Genomic DNA, 18,005 nt, shown 5'->3' with positions numbered 1-18,005 from the left:
GCCTGCACTTTTCGGCTTGCTGCTGCTGCAATCCACGCGTTTTAGATCTGCATAACTCCACCTCTTTTAGCACAGTACCCTCAACCCCCGGCTGTTCCCACCCGCCTCAACACCGTTGGAAGGGAGGATAACCACTTAAGGCGGGGGGGGGGGGGAACGAGCAGCTGTCTACCCTTAGCAGGAGGGTTGCTGATTAATTACCTCTCCTGCTGCTGCTGCTGCTGCTGGCTGTCCAGCAGCAGACTGAAGGTAGCTGCTGCTGTGCGCAGGTATATAAAGGCTCAGAGCCTATTATGACACGCGCAGCCAGCGTTCCATTGCCACATTCCGTCTACTGCAGGCGGGATACCTGGATGGCTGAATGTCACTGAGAAGCTCACAGAGACCGCCATAAGCAACAGTTTAAAAGAATGCCACAGACTAATCAACCAAACTTTTTGGGTTGGTTTCTCTTTTATAGTCTGCAGGCATTAAATGAAAGAAGTCAGTGTTCCAGCAGAGGGAGACAACGTTTCAGAAAAGGCATTGTAGCAAACCAAAAAAGAAATTTTAAGCGCAGCAGAGTAACCAGCTCACATACCTGTTAGCTCAGGTGAGTTTAAAAGGCTGCTGTTGATAACAAGGGCATTTGCTAAATAGATGGTGTGTGTGCAACAATATACTGAAAGGTCAATTATATTGTGCAGCTTATCTCACCACCTGTAGTTATTTAGGTGAAAGCTCCAAAATGCTTGCCTAATATGTCTGTTTATCCAAAAGGAAGTATAGAGGGAGAGCTAGATAGATAGCATTGCATTACATTACATGGCAATGCAATGCACAGTTGCTGAAGTTGAACCAAAATGAGCTTGTCATCTGGCTTCTGCAACTTTTAACATGAAAAATCCAATGAGGAGAAGAAAAGCAAAGCCAAAGAGTCCATCCCAAAATCCGACAAACAAGCCAAATGAACAAAAAGCATTGAATTCAATTCTTTCTGATTTTAGAAACTGCATTAAAGAAGGGGTGCACCGGTCCTGGAGATACTGCAATACCAGGTCAATGCGTGGAGTGGACAGAGCAAGCTCTTTTTCCATCTCCCTGTTCTAAAAATCCATTTAATATATGGTCCCCAGATAGGGGACGTATCAGATATTAAACTGATAAGAACAGATACTACACTTGATCTTAGCCAAAAGGCCGAGAAGCGATAACCAGAATTGGTTTCCGACTACGGTGCCACCCAAGGATTCTGAAAAGTCCATTTGTGGAGATGGCCACCTGGACTCCCGTTAAGAAGACATGCTGTCAACCTCTAGATCCCTCACATGCCTGCACTTTTCGGCTTGCTGCTGCTGCAATCCACGCGTTTTAGATCTGCATAACTCCACCTCTTTTAGCACAGTACCCTCAACCCCCGGCTGTTCCCACCCGCCTCAACACCGTTGGAAGGGAGGAGAACCAATTAAGGCGGGGGGGGGGGGTGGAACGAGCAGCTGTCTACCCTTAGCAGGAGGGTTGCTGATTAATTACCTCTCCTGCTGCTGCTGCTGCTGCTGGCTGTCCAGCAGCAGACTGAAGGTGGATGCTGCTGTGCGCAGGTATATAAAGGCTCAGAGCCTATTATGACACGCGCAGCCAGCGTTCCATTGCCACATTCCGTCTACTGCAGGCGGGATACCTGGATGGCTGAATGTCACTGAGAAGCTCACAGAGACCGCCATAAGCAACAGTTTAAAAGAATGCCACAGACTAATCAACCAAACTTTTTGGGTTGGTTTCTCTTTTATAGTCTGCAGGCATTAAATGAAAGAAGTCAGTGTTCCAGCAGAGGGAGACAACGTTTCAGAAAAGGCATTGTAGCAAACCAAAAAAGAAATTTTAAGCGCAGCAGAGTAACCAGCTCACATACCTGTTAGCTCAGGTGAGTTTAAAAGGCTGCTGTTGATAACAAGGGCATTTGCTAAATAGATGGTGTGTGTGCAACAATATACTGAAAGGTCAATTATATTGTGCAGCTTATCTCACCACCTGTAGTTATTTAGGTGAAAGCTCCAAAATGCTTGCCTAATATGTCTGTTTATCCAAAAGGAAGTATAGAGGGAGAGCTAGATAGATAGCATTGCATTACATTACATGGCAATGCAATGCACAGTTGCTGAAGTTGAACCAAAATGAGCTTGTCATCTGGCTTCTGCAACTTTTAACATGAAAAATCCAATGAGGAGAAGAAAAGCAAAGCCAAAGAGTCCATCCCAAAATCCGACAAACAAGCCAAATGAACAAAAAGCATTGAATTCAATTCTTTCTGATTTTAGAAACTGCATTAAAGAAGGGGTGCACCGGTCCTGGAGATACTGCAATACCAGGTCAATGCGTGGAGTGGACAGAGCAAGCTCTTTTTCCATCTCCCTGTTCTAAAAATCCATTTAATATATGGTCCCCAGATAGGGGACGTATCAGATATTAAACTGATAAGAACAGATACTACACTTGATCTTAGCCAAAAGGCCGAGAAGCGATAACCAGAATTGGTTTCCGACTACGGTGCCACCCAAGGATTCTGAAAAGTCCATTTGTGGAGATGGCCACCTGGACTCCCGTTAAGAAGACATGCTGTCAACCTCTAGATCCCTCACATGCCTGCACTTTTCGGCTTGCTGCTGCTGCAATCCACGCGTTTTAGATCTGCATAACTCCACCTCTTTTAGCACAGTACCCTCAACCCCCGGCTGTTCCCACCCGCCTCAACACCGTTGGAAGGGAGGAGAACCAATTAAGGCGGGGGGGGGGGGGTGGAACGAGCAGCTGTCTACCCTTAGCAGGAGGGTTGCTGATTAATTACCTCTCCTGCTGCTGCTGCTGCTGCTGGCTGTCCAGCAGCAGACTGAAGGTGGCTGCTGCTGTGCGCAGGTATATAAAGGCTCAGAGCCTATTATGACACGCGCAGCCAGCGTTCCATTGCCACATTCCGTCTACTGCAGGCGGGATACCTGGATGGCTGAATGTCACTGAGAAGCTCACAGAGACCGCCATAAGCAACAGTTTAAAAGAATGCCACAGACTAATCAACCAAACTTTTTGGGTTGGTTTCTCTTTTATAGTCTGCAGGCATTAAATGAAAGAAGTCAGTGTTCCAGCAGAGGGAGACAACATTTCAGAAAAGGCATTGTAGCAAACCAAAAAAGAAATTTTAAGCGCAGCAGAGTAACCAGCTCACATACCTGTTAGCTCAGGTGAGTTTAAAAGGCTGCTGTTGATAACAAGGGCATTTGCTAAATAGATGGTGTGTGTGCAACAATATACTGAAAGGTCAATTATATTGTGCAGCTTATCTCACCACCTGTAGTTATTTAGGTGAAAGCTCCAAAATGCTTGCCTAATATGTCTGTTTATCCAAAAGGAAGTATAGAGGGAGAGCTAGATAGATAGCATTGCATTACATTACATGGCAATGCAATGCACAGTTGCTGAAGTTGAACCAAAATGAGCTTGTCATCTGGCTTCTGCAACTTTTAACATGAAAAATCCAATGAGGAGAAGAAAAGCAAAGCCAAAGAGTCCATCCCAAAATCCGACAAACAAGCCAAATGAACAAAAAGCATTGAATTCAATTCTTTCTGATTTTAGAAACTGCATTAAAGAAGGGGTGCACCGGTCCTGGAGATACTGCAATACCAGGTCAATGCGTGGAGTGGACAGAGCAAGCTCTTTTTCCATCTCCCTGTTCTAAAAATCCATTTAATATATGGTCCCCAGATAGGGGACGTATCAGATATTAAACTGATAAGAACAGATACTACACTTGATCTTAGCCAAAAGGCCGAGAAGCGATAACCAGAATTGGTTTCCGACTACGGTGCCACCCAAGGATTCTGAAAAGTCCATTTGTGGAGATGGCCACCTGGACTCCCGTTAAGAAGACATGCTGTCAACCTCTAGATCCCTCACATGCCTGCACTTTTCGGCTTGCTGCTGCTGCAATCCACGCGTTTTAGATCTGCATAACTCCACCTCTTTTAGCACAGTACCCTCAACCCCCGGCTGTTCCCACCCGCCTCAACACCGTTGGAAGGGAGGAGAACCAATTTAGGCGGCGGGGGGGGGGGGTGGAACGAGCAGCTGTCTACCCTTAGCAGGAGGGTTGCTGATTAATTACCTCTCCTGCTGCTGCTGCTGCTGCTGGCTGTCCAGCAGCAGACTGAAGGTGGCTGCTGCTGTGCGCAGGTATATAAAGGCTCAGAGCCTATTATGACACGCGCAGCCAGCGTTCCATTGCCACATTCCGTCGACTGCAGGCCGGATACCTGGATGGCTGAATGTCACTGAGAAGCTCACAGAGACCGCCATAAGCAACAGTTTAAAAGAATGCCACAGACTAATCAACCAAACTTTTTGGGTTGGTTTCTCTTTTATAGTCTGCAGGCATTAAATGAAAGAAGTCAGTGTTCCAGCAGAGGGAGACAACGTTTCAGAAAAGGCATTGTAGCAAACCAAAAAAGAAATTTTAAGCGCAGCAGAGTAACCAGCTCACATACCTGTTAGCTCAGGTGAGTTTAAAAGGCTGCTGTTGATAACAAGGGCATTTGCTAAATAGATGGTGTGTGTGCAACAATATACTGAAAGGTCAATTATATTGTGCAGCTTATCTCACCACCTGTAGTTATTTAGGTGAAAGCTCCAAAATGCTTGCCTAATATGTCTGTTTATCCAAAAGGAAGTATAGAGGGAGAGCTAGATAGATAGCATTGCATTACATTACATGGCAATGCAATGCACAGTTGCTGAAGTTGAACCAAAATGAGCTTGTCATCTGGCTTCTGCAACTTTTAACATGAAAAATCCAATGAGGAGAAGAAAAGCAAAGCCAAAGAGTCCATCCCAAAATCCGACAAACAAGCCAAATGAACAAAAAGCATTGAATTCAATTCTTTCTGATTTTAGAAACTGCATTAAAGAAGGGGTGCACCGGTCCTGGAGATACTGCAATACCAGGTCAATGCGTGGAGTGGACAGAGCAAGCTCTTTTTCCATCTCCCTGTTCTAAAAATCCATTTAATATATGGTCCCCAGATAGGGGACGTATCAGATATTAAACTGATAAGAACAGATACTACACTTGATCTTAGCCAAAAGGCCGAGAAGCGATAACCAGAATTGGTTTCCGACTACGGTGCCACCCAAGGATTCTGAAAAGTCCATTTGTGGAGATGGCCACCTGGACTCCCGTTAAGAAGACATGCTGTCAACCTCTAGATCCCTCACATGCCTGCACTTTTCGGCTTGCTGCTGCTGCAATCCACGCGTTTTAGATCTGCATAACTCCACCTCTTTTAGCACAGTACCCTCAACCCCCGGCTGTTCCCACCCGCCTCAACACCGTTGGAAGGGAGGAGAACCAATTAAGGCGGGGGGGGGGGGTGGAACGAGCAGCTGTCTACCCTTAGCAGGAGGGTTGCTGATTAATTACCTCTCCTGCTGCTGCTGCTGCTGCTGGCTGTCCAGCAGCAGACTGAAGGTGGCTGCTGCTGTGCGCAGGTATATAAAGGCTCAGAGCCTATTATGACACGCGCAGCCAGCGTTCCATTGCCACATTCCGTCTACTGCAGGCGGGATACCTGGATGGCTGAATGTCACTGAGAAGCTCACAGAGACCGCCATAAGCAACAGTTTAAAAGAATGCCACAGACTAATCAACCAAACTTTTTGGGTTGGTTTCTCTTTTATAGTCTGCAGGCATTAAATGAAAGAAGTCAGTGTTCCAGCAGAGGGAGACAACATTTCAGAAAAGGCATTGTAGCAAACCAAAAAAGAAATTTTAAGCGCAGCAGAGTAACCAGCTCACATACCTGTTAGCTCAGGTGAGTTTAAAAGGCTGCTGTTGATAACAAGGGCATTTGCTAAATAGATGGTGTGTGTGCAACAATATACTGAAAGGTCAATTATATTGTGCAGCTTATCTCACCACCTGTAGTTATTTAGGTGAAAGCTCCAAAATGCTTGCCTAATATGTCTGTTTATCCAAAAGGAAGTATAGAGGGAGAGCTAGATAGATAGCATTGCATTACATTACATGGCAATGCAATGCACAGTTGCTGAAGTTGAACCAAAATGAGCTTGTCATCTGGCTTCTGCAACTTTTAACATGAAAAATCCAATGAGGAGAAGAAAAGCAAAGCCAAAGAGTCCATCCCAAAATCCGACAAACAAGCCAAATGAACAAAAAGCATTGAATTCAATTCTTTCTGATTTTAGAAACTGCATTAAAGAAGGGGTGCACCGGTCCTGGAGATACTGCAATACCAGGTCAATGCGTGGAGTGGACAGAGCAAGCTCTTTTTCCATCTCCCTGTTCTAAAAATCCATTTAATATATGGTCCCCAGATAGGGGACGTATCAGATATTAAACTGATAAGAACAGATACTACACTTGATCTTAGCCAAAAGGCCGAGAAGCGATAACCAGAATTGGTTTCCGACTACGGTGCCACCCAAGGATTCTGAAAAGTCCATTTGTGGAGATGGCCACCTGGACTCCCGTTAAGAAGACATGCTGTCAACCTCTAGATCCCTCACATGCCTGCACTTTTCGGCTTGCTGCTGCTGCAATCCACGCGTTTTAGATCTGCATAACTCCACCTCTTTTAGCACAGTACCCTCAACCCCCGGCTGTTCCCACCCGCCTCAACACCGTTGGAAGGGAGGAGAACCAATTTAGGCGGCGGGGGGGGGGGGTGGAACGAGCAGCTGTCTACCCTTAGCAGGAGGGTTGCTGATTAATTACCTCTCCTGCTGCTGCTGCTGCTGCTGGCTGTCCAGCAGCAGACTGAAGGTGGCTGCTGCTGTGCGCAGGTATATAAAGGCTCAGAGCCTATTATGACACGCGCAGCCAGCGTTCCATTGCCACATTCCGTCGACTGCAGGCCGGATACCTGGATGGCTGAATGTCACTGAGAAGCTCACAGAGACCGCCATAAGCAACAGTTTAAAAGAATGCCACAGACTAATCAACCAAACTTTTTGGGTTGGTTTCTCTTTTATAGTCTGCAGGCATTAAATGAAAGAAGTCAGTGTTCCAGCAGAGGGAGACAACGTTTCAGAAAAGGCATTGTAGCAAACCAAAAAAGAAATTTTAAGCGCAGCAGAGTAACCAGCTCACATACCTGTTAGCTCAGGTGAGTTTAAAAGGCTGCTGTTGATAACAAGGGCATTTGCTAAATAGATGGTGTGTGTGCAACAATATACTGAAAGGTCAATTATATTGTGCAGCTTATCTCACCACCTGTAGTTATTTAGGTGAAAGCTCCAAAATGCTTGCCTAATATGTCTGTTTATCCAAAAGGAAGTATAGAGGGAGAGCTAGATAGATAGCATTGCATTACATTACATGGCAATGCAATGCACAGTTGCTGAAGTTGAACCAAAATGAGCTTGTCATCTGGCTTCTGCAACTTTTAACATGAAAAATCCAATGAGGAGAAGAAAAGCAAAGCCAAAGAGTCCATCCCAAAATCCGACAAACAAGCCAAATGAACAAAAAGCATTGAATTCAATTCTTTCTGATTTTAGAAACTGCATTAAAGAAGGGGTGCACCGGTCCTGGAGATACTGCAATACCAGGTCAATGCGTGGAGTGGACAGAGCAAGCTCTTTTTCCATCTCCCTGTTCTAAAAATCCATTTAATATATGGTCCCCAGATAGGGGACGTATCAGATATTAAACTGATAAGAACAGATACTACACTTGATCTTAGCCAAAAGGCCGAGAAGCGATAACCAGAATTGGTTTCCGACTACGGTGCCACCCAAGGATTCTGAAAAGTCCATTTGTGGAGATGGCCACCTGGACTCCCGTTAAGAAGACATGCTGTCAACCTCTAGATCCCTCACATGCCTGCACTTTTCGGCTTGCTGCTGCTGCAATCCACGCGTTTTAGATCTGCATAACTCCACCTCTTTTAGCACAGTACCCTCAACCCCCGGCTGTTCCCACCCGCCTCAACACCGTTGGAAGGGAGGAGAACCAATTAAGGCGGGGGGGGGGGGTGGAACGAGCAGCTGTCTACCCTTAGCAGGAGGGTTGCTGATTAATTACCTCTCCTGCTGCTGCTGCTGCTGCTGGCTGTCCAGCAGCAGACTGAAGGTGGCTGCTGCTGTGCGCAGGTATATAAAGGCTCAGAGCCTATTATGACACGCGCAGCCAGCGTTCCATTGCCACATTCCGTCTACTGCAGGCGGGATACCTGGATGGCTGAATGTCACTGAGAAGCTCACAGAGACCGCCATAAGCAACAGTTTAAAAGAATGCCACAGACTAATCAACCAAACTTTTTGGGTTGGTTTCTCTTTTATAGTCTGCAGGCATTAAATGAAAGAAGTCAGTGTTCCAGCAGAGGGAGACAACGTTTCAGAAAAGGCATTGTAGCAAACCAAAAAAGAAATTTTAAGCGCAGCAGAGTAACCAGCTCACATACCTGTTAGCTCAGGTGAGTTTAAAAGGCTGCTGTTGATAACAAGGGCATTTGCTAAATAGATGGTGTGTGTGCAACAATATACTGAAAGGTCAATTATATTGTGCAGCTTATCTCACCACCTGTAGTTATTTAGGTGAAAGCTCCAAAATGCTTGCCTAATATGTCTGTTTATCCAAAAGGAAGTATAGAGGGAGAGCTAGATAGATAGCATTGCATTACATTACATGGCAATGCAATGCACAGTTGCTGAAGTTGAACCAAAATGAGCTTGTCATCTGGCTTCTGCAACTTTTAACATGAAAAATCCAATGAGGAGAAGAAAAGCAAAGCCAAAGAGTCCATCCCAAAATCCGACAAACAAGCCAAATGAACAAAAAGCATTGAATTCAATTCTTTCTGATTTTAGAAACTGCATTAAAGAAGGGGTGCACCGGTCCTGGAGATACTGCAATACCAGGTCAATGCGTGGAGTGGACAGAGCAAGCTCTTTTTCCATCTCCCTGTTCTAAAAATCCATTTAATATATGGTCCCCAGATAGGGGACGTATCAGATATTAAACTGATAAGAACAGATACTACACTTGATCTTAGCCAAAAGGCCGAGAAGCGATAACCAGAATTGGTTTCCGACTACGGTGCCACCCAAGGATTCTGAAAAGTCCATTTGTGGAGATGGCCACCTGGACTCCCGTTAAGAAGACATGCTGTCAACCTCTAGATCCCTCACATGCCTGCACTTTTCGGCTTGCTGCTGCTGCAATCCACGCGTTTTAGATCTGCATAACTCCACCTCTTTTAGCACAGTACCCTCAACCCCCGGCTGTTCCCACCCGCCTCAACACCGTTGGAAGGGAGGAGAACCAATTAAGGCGGGGGGGGGGTGGAACGAGCAGCTGTCTACCCTTAGCAGGAGGGTTGCTGATTAATTACCTCTCCTGCTGCTGCTGCTGCTGCTGGCTGTCCAGCAGCAGACTGAAGGTGGCTGCTGCTGTGCGCAGGTATATAAAGGCTCAGAGCCTATTATGACACGCGCAGCCAGCGTTCCATTGCCACATTCCGTCTACTGCAGGCGGGATACCTGGATGGCTGAATGTCACTGAGAAGCTCACAGAGACCGCCATAAGCAACAGTTTAAAAGAATGCCACAGACTAATCAACCAAACTTTTTGGGTTGGTTTCTCTTTTATAGTCTGCAGGCATTAAATGAAAGAAGTCAGTGTTCCAGCAGAGGGAGACAACGTTTCAGAAAAGGCATTGTAGCAAACCAAAAAAGAAATTTTAAGCGCAGCAGAGTAACCAGCTCACATACCTGTTAGCTCAGGTGAGTTTAAAAGGCTGCTGTTGATAACAAGGGCATTTGCTAAATAGATGGTGTGTGTGCAACAATATACTGAAAGGTCAATTATATTGTGTAGCTTATCTCACCACCTGTAGTTATTTAGGTGAAAGCTCCAAAATGCTTGCCTAATATGTCTGTTTATCCAAAAGGAAGTATAGAGGGAGAGCTAGATAGATAGCATTGCATTACATTACATGGCAATGCAATGCACAGTTGCTGAAGTTGAACCAAAATGAGCTTGTCATCTGGCTTCTGCAACTTTTAACATGAAAAATCCAATGAGGAGAAGAAAAGCAAAGCCAAAGAGTCCATCCCAAAATCCGACAAACAAGCCAAATGAACAAAAAGCATTGAATTCAATTCTTTCTGATTTTAGAAACTGCATTAAAGAAGGGGTGCACCGGTCCTGGAGATACTGCAATACCAGGTCAATGCGTGGAGTGGACAGAGCAAGCTCTTTTTCCATCTCCCTGTTCTAAAAATCCATTTAATATATGGTCCCCAGATAGGGGACGTATCAGATATTAAACTGATAAGAACAGATACTACACTTGATCTTAGCCAAAAGGCCGAGAAGCGATAACCAGAATTGGTTTCCGACTACGGTGCCACCCAAGGATTCTGAAAAGTCCATTTGTGGAGATGGCCACCTGGACTCCCGTTAAGAAGACATGCTGTCAACCTCTAGATCCCTCACATGCCTGCACTTTTCGGCTTGCTGCTGCTGCAATCCACGCGTTTTAGATCTGCATAACTCCACCTCTTTTAGCACAGTACCCTCAACCTGCGGCTGTTCCCACCCGCCTCAACACCGTTGGAAGGGAGGAGAACCAATTAAGGCGGGGGGGGGGGGTGGAACGAGCAGCTGTCTACCCTTAGCAGGAGGGTTGCTGATTAATTACCTCTCCTGCTGCTGCTGCTACTGCTGGCTGTCCAGCAGCAGACTGAAGGTGGCTGCTGCTGTGCGCAGGTATATAAAGGCTCAGAGCCTATTATGACACGCGCAGCCAGCGTTCCATTGCCACATTCCGTCTACTGCAGGCGGGATACCTGGATGGCTGAATGTCACTGAGAAGCTCACAGAGACCGCCATAAGCAACAGTTTAAAAGAATGCCACAGACTAATCAACCAAACTTTTTGGGTTGGTTTCTCTTTTATAGTCTGCAGGCATTAAATGAAAGAAGTCAGTGTTCCAGCAGAGGGAGACAACGTTTCAGAAAAGGCATTGTAGCAAACCAAAAAAGAAATTTTAAGCGCAGCAGAGTAACCAGCTCACATACCTGTTAGCTCAGGTGAGTTTAAAAGGCTGCTGTTGATAACAAGGGCATTTGCTAAATAGATGGTGTGTGTGCAACAATATACTGAAAGGTCAATTATATTGTGCAGCTTATCTCACCACCTGTAGTTATTTAGGTGAAAGCTCCAAAATGCTTGCCTAATATGTCTGTTTATCCAAAAGGAAGTATAGAGGGAGAGCTAGATAGATAGCATTGCATTACATTACATGGCAATGCAATGCACAGTTGCTGAAGTTGAACCAAAATGAGCTTGTCATCTGGCTTCTGCAACTTTTAACATGAAAAATCCAATGAGGAGAAGAAAAGCAAAGCCAAAGAGTCCATCCCAAAATCCGACAAACAAGCCAAATGAACAAAAAGCATTGAATTCAATTCTTTCTGATTTTAGAAACTGCATTAAAGAAGGGGTGCACCGGTCCTGGAGATACTGCAATACCAGGTCAATGCGTGGAGTGGACAGAGCAAGCTCTTTTTCCATCTACCTGTTCTAAATATCCATTTAATATATGATCCCCAGATAGGGGACGTATCAGATATTAAACTGATAAGAACAGATACTACACTTGATCTTAGCCAAAAGGCCGAGAAGCGATAACCAGAATTGGTTTCCGACTACGGTGCCACCCAAGGATTCTGAAAAGTCCATTTGTGGAGATGGCCACCTGGACTCCCGTTAAGAAGACATGCTGTCAACCTCTAGATCCCTCACATGCCTGCACTTTTCGGCTTGCTGCTGCTGCAATCCACGCGTTTTAGATCTGCATAACTCCACCTCTTTTAGCACAGTACCCTCAACCCCCGGCTGTTCCCACCCGCCTCAACACCGTTGGAAGGGAGGAGAACCAATTAAGGCGGGGGGGGGTGGAACGAGCAGCTGTCTACCCTTAGCAGGAGGGTTGCTGATTAATTACCTCTCCTGCTGCTGCTGCTGCTGCTGGCTGTCCAGCAGCAGACTGAAGGTGGCTGCTGCTGTGCGCAGGTATATAAAGGCTCAGAGCCTATTATGACACGCGCAGCCAGCGTTCCATTGCCACATTCCGTCTACTGCAGGCGGGATACCTGGATGGCTGAATGTCACTGAGAAGCTCACAGAGACCGCCATAAGCAACAGTTTAAAAGAATGCCACAGACTAATCAACCAAACTTTTTGGGTTGGTTTCTCTTTTATAGTCTGCAGGCATTAAATGAAAGAAGTCAGTGTTCCAGCAGAGGGAGACAACGTTTCAGAAAAGGCATTGTAGCAAACCAAAAAAGAAATTTTAAGCGCAGCAGAGTAACCAGCTCACATACCTGTTAACACAGGTGAGTTTAAAAGGCTGCTGTTGATAACAAGGGCATTTGCTAAATAGATGGTGTGTGTGCAACAATATACTGAAAGGTCAATTATATTGTGCAGCTTATCTCACCACCTGTAGTTATTTAGGTGAAAGCTCCAAAATGCTTGCCTAATATGTCTGTTTATCCAAAAGGAAGTATAGAGGGAGAGCTAGATAGATAGCATTGCATTACATTACATGGCAATGCAATGCACAGTTGCTGAAGTTGAACCAAAATGAGCTTGTCATCTGGCTTCTGCATCTTTTAACATGAAAAATCCAATGAGGAGAAGAAAAGCAAAGCCAAAGAGTCCATCCCAAAATTCGACAAACAAGCCAAATGAACAAAAAGCATTGAATTCAATTCTTTCTGATTTTAGAAACTGCATTAAAGAAGGGGTGCACCGGTCCTGGAGATACTGCAATACCAGGTCAATGCGTGGAGTGGACAGAGCAAGCTCTTTTTCCATCTCCCTGTTCTAAAAATCCATTTAATATATGGTCCCCAGATAGGGGACGTATCAGATATTAAACTGATAAGAACAGATACTACACTTGATCTTAGCCAAAAGGCCGAGAAGCGATAACCAGAATTGGTTTCCGACTACGGTGCCACCCAAGGATTCTGAAAAGTCCATTTGTGGAGATGGCCACCTGGACTCCCGTTAAGAAGACATGCTGTCAACCTCTAGATCCCTCACATGCCTGCACTTTTCGGCTTGCTGCTGCTGCAATCCACGCGTTTTAGATCTGCATAACTCCACCTCTTTTAGCACAGTACCCTCAACCCCCGGCTGTTCCCACCCGCCTCAACACCGTTGGAAGGGAGGAGAACCAATTAAGGCGGGGGGGGGGTGGAACGAGCAGCTGTCTACCCTTAGCAGGAGGGTTGCTGATTAATTACCTCTCCTGCTGCTGCTGCTGCTGCTGGCTGTCCAGCAGCAGACTGAAGGTGGCTGCTGCTGTGCGCAGGTATATAAAGGCTCAGAGCCTATTATGACACGCGCAGCCAGCGTTACATTGCCACATTCCGTCTACTGCAGGCGGGATACCTGGATGGCTGAATGTCACTGAGAAGCTCACAGAGACCGCCATAAGCAACAGTTTAAAAGAATGCCACAGACTAATCAACCAAACTTTTTGGGTTGGTTTCTCTTTTATAGTCTGCAGGCATTAAATGAAAGAAGTCAGTGTTCCAGCAGAGGGAGACAACGTTTCAGAAAAGGCATTGTAGCAAACCAAAAAAGAAATTTTAAGCGCAGCAGAGTAACCAGCTCACATACCTGTTAGCTCAGGTGAGTTTAAAAGGCTGCTGTTGATAACAAGGGCATTTGCTAAATAGATGGTGTGTGTGCAACAATATACTGAAAGGTCAATTATATTGTGCAGCTTATCTCACCACCTGTAGTTATTTAGGTGAAAGCTCCAAAATGCTTGCCTAATATGTCTGTTTATCCAAAAGGAAGTATAGAGGGAGAGCTAGATAGATAGCATTGCATTACATTACATGGCAATGCAATGCACAGTTGCTGAAGTTGAACCAAAATGAGCTTGTCATCTGGCTTCTGCAACTTTTAACATGAAAAATCCAATGAGGAGAAGAAAAGCAAAGCCAAAGAGTCCATCCCAAAATCTGACAAACAAGCCAAATGAACAAAAAGCATTGAATTCAATTCTTTCTGATTTTAGAAACTGCATTAAAGAAGGGGTGCACCGGTCCTGGAGATACTGCAATACCAGGTCAATGCGTGGAGTGGACAGAGCAAGCTCTTTTTCCATCTCCCTGTTCTAAAAATCCATTTAATATATGGTCCCCAGATAGGGGACGTATCAGATATTAAACTGATAAGAACAGATACTACACTTGATCTTAGCCAAAAGGCCGAGAAGCGATAACCAGAATTGGTTTCCGACTACGGTGCCACCCAAGGATTCTGAAAAGTCCATTTGTGGAGATGGCCACCTGGACTCCCGTTAAGAAGACATGCTGTCAACCTCTAGATCCCTCACATGCCTGCACTTTTCGGCTTGCTGCTGCTGCAATCCACGCGTTTTAGATCTGCATAACTCCACCTCTTTTAGCACAGTACCCTCAACCCCCGGCTGTTCCCACCCGCCTCAACACCGTTGGAAGGGAGGAGAACCAATTAAGGCGGGGGGGGGGGGGTGGAACGAGCAGCTGTCTACCCTTAGCAGGAGGGTTGCTGATTAATTACCTCTCCTGCTGCTGCTGCTGCTGCTGGCTGTCCAGCAGCAGACTGAAGGTGGCTGCTGCTGTGCGCAGGTATATAAAGGCTCAGAGCCTATTATGACACGCGCAGCCAGCGTTCCATTGCCACATTCCGTCTACTGCAGGCGGGATACCTGGATGGCTGAATGTCACTGAGAAGCTCACAGAGACCGCCATAAGCAACAGTTTAAAAGAATGCCACAGACTAATCAACCAAACTTTTTGGGTTGGTTTCTCTTTTATAGTCTGCAGGCATTAAATGAAAGAAGTCAGTGTTCCAGCAGAGGGAGACAACGTTTCAGAAAAGGCATTGTAGCAAACCAAAAAAGAAATTTTAAGCGCAGCAGAGTAACCAGCTCACATACCTGTTATCTCAGGTGAGTTTAAAAGGCTGCTGTTGATAACAAGGGCATTTGCTAAATAGATGGTGTGTGTGCAACAATATACTGAAAGGTCAATTATATTGTGCAGCTTATCTCACCACCTGTAGTTATTTAGGTGAAAGCTCCAAAATGCTTGCCTAATATGTCTGTTTATCCAAAAGGAAGTATAGAGGGAGAGCTAGATAGATAGCATTGCATTACATTACATGGCAATGCAATGCACAGTTGCTGAAGTTGAACCAAAATGAGCTTGTCATCTGGCTTCTGCAACTTTTAACATGAAAAATCCAATGAGGAGAAGAAAAGCAAAGCCAAAGAGTCCATCCCAAAATCCGACAAACAAGCCAAATGAACAAAAAGCATTGAATTCAATTCTTTCTGATTTTAGAAACTGCATTAAAGAAGGGGTGCACCGGTCCTGGAGATACTGCAATACCAGGTCAATGCGTGGAGTGGACAGAGCAAGCTCTTTTTCCATCTCCCTGTTCTAAAAATCCATTTAATATATGGTCCCCAGATAGGGGACGTATCAGATATTAAACTGATAAGAACAGATACTACACTTGATCTTAGCCAAAAGGCCGAGAAGCGATAACCAGAATTGGTTTCCGACTACGGTGCCACCCAAGGATTCTGAAAAGTCCATTTGTGGAGATGGCCACCTGGACTCCCGTTAAGAAGACATGCTGTCAACCTCTACATCCCTCACATGCCTGCACTTTTCGGCTTGCTGCTGCTGCAATCCACGCGTTTTAGATCTGCATAACTCCACCTCTTTTAGCACAGTACCCTCAACCCCCGGCTGTTCCCACCCGCCTCAACACCGTTGGAAGGGAGGAGAACCAATTAAGGCGGGGGGGGGGTGGAACGAGCAGCTGTCTACCCTTAGCAGGAGGGTTGCTGATTAATTACCTCTCCTGCTGCTGCTGCTGCTGCTGGCTGTCCAGCAGCAGACTGAAGGTGGCTGCTGCTGTGCGCAGGTATATAAAGGCTCAGAGCCTATTATGACACGCGCAGCCAGCGTTCCATTGCCACATTCCGTCTACTGCAGGCGGGATACCTGGATGGCTGAATGTCACTGAGAAGCTCACAGAGACCGCCATAAGCAACAGTTTAAAAGAATGCCACAGACTAATCAACCAAACTTTTTGGGTTGGTTTCTCTTTTATAGTCTGCAGGCATTAAATGAAAGAAGTCAGTGTTCCAGCAGAGGGAGACAACGTTTCAGAAAAGGCATTGTAGCAAACCAAAAAAGAAATTTTAAGCGCAGCAGAGTAACCAGCTCACATACCTGTTAGCTCAGGTGAGTTTAAAAGGCTGCTGTTGATAACAAGGGCATTTGCTAAATAGATGGTGTGTGTGCAACAATATACTGAAAGGTCAATTATATTGTGCAGCTTATCTCACCACCTGTAGTTATTTAGGTGAAAGCTCCAAAATGCTTGCCTAATATGTCTGTTTATCCAAAAGGAAGTATAGAGGGAGAGCTAGATAGATAGCATTGCATTACATTACATGGCAATGCAATGCACAGTTGCTGAAGTTGAACCAAAATGAGCTTGTCATCTGGCTTCTGCAACTTTTAACATGAAAAATCCAATGAGGAGAAGAAAAGCAAAGCCAAAGAGTCCATCCCAAAATCCGACAAACAAGCCAAATGAACAAAAAGCATTGAATTCAATTCTTTCTGATTTTAGAAACTGCATTAAAGAAGGGGTGCACCGGTCCTGGAGATACTGCAATACCAGGTCAATGCGTGGAGTGGACAGAGCAAGCTCTTTTTCCATCTCCCTGTTCTAAAAATCCATTTAATATATGGTCCCCAGATAGGGGACGTATCAGATATTAAACTGATAAGAACAGATACTACACTTGATCTTAGCCAAAAGGCCGAGAAGCGATAACCAGAATTGGTTTCCGACTACGGTGCCACCCAAGGATTCTGAAAAGTCCATTTGTGGAGATGGCCACCTGGACTCCCGTTAAGAAGACATGCTGTCAACCTCTAGATCCCTCACATGCCTGCACTTTTCGGCTTGCTGCTGCTGCAATCCACGCGTTTTAGATCTGCATAACTCCACCTCTTTTAGCACAGTACCCTCAACCCCCGGCTGTTCCCACCCGCCTCAACACTGTTGGAAGGGAGGAGAACCAATTAAGGCGGGGGGGGGGGGTGGAACGAGCAGCTGTCTACCCTTAGCAGGAGGGTTGCTGATTAATTACCTCTCCTGCTGCTGCTGCTGCTGCTGGCTGTCCAGCAGCAGACTGAAGGTGGCTGCTGCTGTGCGCAGGTATATAAAGGCTCAGAGCCTATTATGACACGCGCAGCCAGCGTTCCATTGCCACATTCCGTCTACTGCAGGCGGGATACCTGGATGGCTGAATGTCACTGAGAAGCTCACAGAGACCGCCATAAGCAACAGTTTAAAAGAATGCCACAGACTAATCAACCAAACTTTTTGGGTTGGTTTCTCTTTTATAGTCTGCAGGCATTAAATGAAAGAAGTCAGTGTTCCAGCAGAGGGAGACAACGTTTCAGAAAAGGCATTGTAGCAAACCAAAAAAGAAATTTTAAGCGCAGCAGAGTAACCAGCTCACATACCTGTTAGCTCAGGTGAGTTTAAAAGGCTGCTGTTGATAACAAGGGCATTTGCTAAATAGATGGTGTGTGTGCAACAATATACTGAAAGGTCAATTATATTGTGCAGCTTATCTCACCACCTGTAGTTATTTAGGTGAAAGCTCCAAAATGCTTGCCTAATATGTCTGTTTATCCAAAAGGAAGTATAGAGGGAGAGCTAGATAGATAGCATTGCATTACATTACATGGCAATGCAATGCACAGTTGCTGAAGTTGAACCAAAATGAGCTTGTCATCTGGCTTCTGCAACTTTTAACATGAAAAATCCAATGAGGAGAAGAAAAGCAAAGCCAAAGAGTCCATCCCAAAATCCGACAAACAAGCCAAATGAACAAAAAGCATTG

At 45.4% G+C, this 18,005-nt stretch overlaps 13 non-coding genes across 13 annotated transcripts; all 13 read right to left on the bottom strand.

The window, feature by feature from the left end:
• Positions 1 to 1,000: 1,000 nt before the first annotated feature.
• On the bottom strand, positions 1,001 to 1,191 carry LOC141182535 (U2 spliceosomal RNA). Its single transcript, XR_012257892.1, has one exon. It is a non-coding gene; the product is annotated as a U2 spliceosomal RNA (small nuclear RNA).
• A 1,120-nt stretch (positions 1,192 to 2,311) lies between these two features.
• On the bottom strand, positions 2,312 to 2,502 carry LOC141182534 (U2 spliceosomal RNA). Its single transcript, XR_012257891.1, has one exon. It is a non-coding gene; the product is annotated as a U2 spliceosomal RNA (small nuclear RNA).
• A 1,121-nt stretch (positions 2,503 to 3,623) lies between these two features.
• LOC141182533 (U2 spliceosomal RNA) lies at positions 3,624 to 3,814 on the bottom strand. The gene has a single exon (XR_012257890.1). It is a non-coding gene; the product is annotated as a U2 spliceosomal RNA (small nuclear RNA).
• Positions 3,815 to 4,937: 1,123 nt separating this feature from the next.
• On the bottom strand, positions 4,938 to 5,128 carry LOC141182532 (U2 spliceosomal RNA). Its single transcript, XR_012257889.1, has one exon. It is a non-coding gene; the product is annotated as a U2 spliceosomal RNA (small nuclear RNA).
• Positions 5,129 to 6,248: 1,120 nt separating this feature from the next.
• LOC141182531 (U2 spliceosomal RNA) lies at positions 6,249 to 6,439 on the bottom strand. Its single transcript, XR_012257888.1, has one exon. It is a non-coding gene; the product is annotated as a U2 spliceosomal RNA (small nuclear RNA).
• A 1,123-nt stretch (positions 6,440 to 7,562) lies between these two features.
• LOC141182530 (U2 spliceosomal RNA) lies at positions 7,563 to 7,753 on the bottom strand. Its single transcript, XR_012257887.1, has one exon. It is a non-coding gene; the product is annotated as a U2 spliceosomal RNA (small nuclear RNA).
• A 1,120-nt stretch (positions 7,754 to 8,873) lies between these two features.
• LOC141182528 (U2 spliceosomal RNA) lies at positions 8,874 to 9,064 on the bottom strand. The gene has a single exon (XR_012257885.1). It is a non-coding gene; the product is annotated as a U2 spliceosomal RNA (small nuclear RNA).
• Positions 9,065 to 10,182: 1,118 nt separating this feature from the next.
• Positions 10,183 to 10,373, bottom strand: LOC141182527 (U2 spliceosomal RNA). Its single transcript, XR_012257884.1, has one exon. It is a non-coding gene; the product is annotated as a U2 spliceosomal RNA (small nuclear RNA).
• Positions 10,374 to 11,493: 1,120 nt separating this feature from the next.
• On the bottom strand, positions 11,494 to 11,684 carry LOC141181863 (U2 spliceosomal RNA). The gene has a single exon (XR_012257399.1). It is a non-coding gene; the product is annotated as a U2 spliceosomal RNA (small nuclear RNA).
• A 1,117-nt stretch (positions 11,685 to 12,801) lies between these two features.
• On the bottom strand, positions 12,802 to 12,992 carry LOC141182525 (U2 spliceosomal RNA). Its single transcript, XR_012257883.1, has one exon. It is a non-coding gene; the product is annotated as a U2 spliceosomal RNA (small nuclear RNA).
• A 1,118-nt stretch (positions 12,993 to 14,110) lies between these two features.
• LOC141182524 (U2 spliceosomal RNA) lies at positions 14,111 to 14,301 on the bottom strand. The gene has a single exon (XR_012257882.1). It is a non-coding gene; the product is annotated as a U2 spliceosomal RNA (small nuclear RNA).
• Positions 14,302 to 15,422: 1,121 nt separating this feature from the next.
• LOC141182523 (U2 spliceosomal RNA) lies at positions 15,423 to 15,613 on the bottom strand. The gene has a single exon (XR_012257881.1). It is a non-coding gene; the product is annotated as a U2 spliceosomal RNA (small nuclear RNA).
• A 1,118-nt stretch (positions 15,614 to 16,731) lies between these two features.
• LOC141182522 (U2 spliceosomal RNA) lies at positions 16,732 to 16,922 on the bottom strand. Its single transcript, XR_012257880.1, has one exon. It is a non-coding gene; the product is annotated as a U2 spliceosomal RNA (small nuclear RNA).
• Between the last annotated feature and the right edge of the window lie 1,083 nt (positions 16,923 to 18,005).

Source organism: Phyllobates terribilis, unplaced genomic scaffold (assembly GCF_046119375.1).
Source record: "Phyllobates terribilis strain yellow unplaced genomic scaffold, ASM4611937v1 Scaffold_34__1_contigs__length_13252353, whole genome shotgun sequence".
Classification (NCBI taxonomy): Eukaryota; Metazoa; Chordata; class Amphibia; order Anura; family Dendrobatidae; genus Phyllobates; species Phyllobates terribilis.
The sequence above is the reverse complement of the archived record's forward strand: the minus strand, read 5'-3'. Positions and strand labels throughout refer to the sequence as shown.